The 2,212-nt window shown below is 39.2% G+C and overlaps 1 non-coding gene across 1 annotated transcript; it reads right to left on the bottom strand.

The window, feature by feature from the left end:
- Window positions 1–648: 648 nt before the first annotated feature.
- TRNAE-UUC (transfer RNA glutamic acid (anticodon UUC)) lies at window positions 649–720 on the bottom strand. Its single transcript has one exon. It is a non-coding gene; the product is annotated as a tRNA-Glu (tRNA).
- Between the last annotated feature and the right edge of the window lie 1,492 nt (window positions 721–2,212).

Genomic DNA, 2,212 nt, shown 5'->3' with positions numbered 1-2,212 from the left:
CAAGTGTTGTGTTGTGTTGTGGTGGTTTGTCGGTATAATAGAGAAAGGGTGCTATGTGGTGGTGCTAGTGTTACGAAATTAGAGAAGATATGTGGATTTTGGTGGCCAGTGGTGGTGGTGGCGCTTGTGAGGAGAGAGAGAGAGAGAGACGGGTGATATACATCTATTTATACATCTCGAATCCCTTGTAAAGTTATGTTTATTTAATGTTTTGAGTTCGTGTTTTGTTCTTCTTTTATTAATTTAGGTTTTGAGTCAAGTATTTTATAATTATCATGTTTTAACTCGTTTGACATCTTGCATGTTAAGCTTTAATTCTATCTATCATTCCATGAGAAGTTTGAGTTCGTTTTGCTCGTTAATGATTACATGATTACTCCACTTAGTGTTTGATTTTTTTCATGTAGATGATGGTTTGAGAGTTAAGGAAAACAATTTCTAGAAGCTTCCTATCGTTGCTTGGAGTTCAAGGAAGAGATCTAATATGATTAAGCAATAAATAAAAGGCAAAAAAAAAACATAAATTTCCCCCTGGCACAGCCCAACCAGCAACCAAAGCTGTATGCATTATATGAACAGAAAGCAACCGTCCGGGATCATTCAATACAACGGTAGAAAATCCCACTCCTATAGTCTTGAGTATTGGTATACCCCTAGAGGGACTTGAACCCTCGTTTTCTCCGTGAAAGAGAGAGGTCGTAACCACTGGACCATAGGGGCAGAGCACTCAATGGGCTAGGGTGGCCCCATTTCGCCTTACCAACCCCAAGGAAACTCCGAATACAAGATATTATCTATCTGAATATAAAGTCTCAATTCCAACAAGTAAAAAGCAAGTCAAAAGGGGGGATATTTCCTTATTTCGAAATGGTTTATTATGAGATATTTCGATTTTTTATGGACTTCACGATGATAGTCAGTCTGAAGTTTTCTACTATGCCTTATTAGTTCAAAGACCGGGCTTGGGGCTCGACCGAATTGGTACGGAAGTTGTAACATGGGAAAACCACGGAAAACACGACTTATTTGAATAACCCGGTGACCTACCAATGGTAGAAGTAGGATTTTTGGCAAATTCTGTCTCGGTAGGACATGTATCTCTATTACTATGAATTTCATAAATGAAGTAGTTAATCTCAAGTATGCGTGATCATGAGACATATAATTATCACTATAAATAAGAACCATAATTCCAACAGTAGTGATTAATATTGACATAATAGAAGTAAGTGGATCGATCAAGTATCCGAATTCTAAATAAAAATCATTATGATACTATGCAGTTTGTGCAACCAGATGTACATACAATATGCATGGGATCCGCCGCTTCAATGGGATCTTTTATCCTGGTCGGAGGAGAAATTACCAAACGTCTTTTCAATTCTCGACGACGAATTAATTTAATAGCTCAGATATTGTTATTCATGATATTGATCCGATTCAAGATCATCGATAGGTAATGCATTCATTGAATTGACAGGTGAAAGATTTTTTGACAATCGGTCGTAGATTCCCTGGCTTGGCTAGGAACCTAGTCCCTTCTTGTGACAACAGAAGAGAGGTCTATGCCCTTAACCACTGCGTGTTTACTGACACACTATCCCACCATAGGGTAGCCCCCCCTTATTTCAAATAGAATACCTATCCTATTAGCCCTGTAGAATTTGAACCTACGACATCGGGTTTTGGAGACCCGCGTTCTACCGAACTGAACTAAGAGCGCTTTCTTATCATAAAAGAGAATACTGCAAAGAAAAAAGAAAAGAATTGGCCTTAACGACCAATGGCTAACGATGGCTCTGATGGGCGGTTTTGCTAGAATAGGTTCGTACCTTCTCCCCTGGCAAGGGTTAAAAGGCGGAGAACCATTAGGAATTTCATTCCCCTCCGACGCCTAGAGTGGCAAATATGAAAATAAGAGCTTTTGTTCGTAAAATTTGTGAAAAATGTCGACTAATCCGTCGTCGGGGACGAATTATTGTAATTTGTTAGGATCATTAATCACTCGTTGGATTTATTCAGGCCATTTCCCCCTAAGTGATTTATATGAATCATTAATTTTTCTTTCATGGAGTTTCTCCCTTAGGAAGAAAGGCTCGAAAGCCTAAAGCTATGATTTATACCTGCTCTCTCCCTGAAGTGGATGTGGAAAAGCGGGCGCTAATGCAAGGAAAGGAGGTGTTGTTCGTTCCTGGATGCTCCATAGGAATCC

The sequence above is a fragment of the Bidens hawaiensis genome, unplaced genomic scaffold (genome assembly GCF_021521415.1).
Source record: "Bidens hawaiensis isolate Kalapana, Puna unplaced genomic scaffold, B.hawaiensis_p1.1 tig00028281_1, whole genome shotgun sequence".
Classification (NCBI taxonomy): Eukaryota; Viridiplantae; Streptophyta; class Magnoliopsida; order Asterales; family Asteraceae; genus Bidens; species Bidens hawaiensis.
Note: the sequence above shows the minus strand (reverse complement) of the source record. Positions and strands in the feature narration are given on the sequence as shown.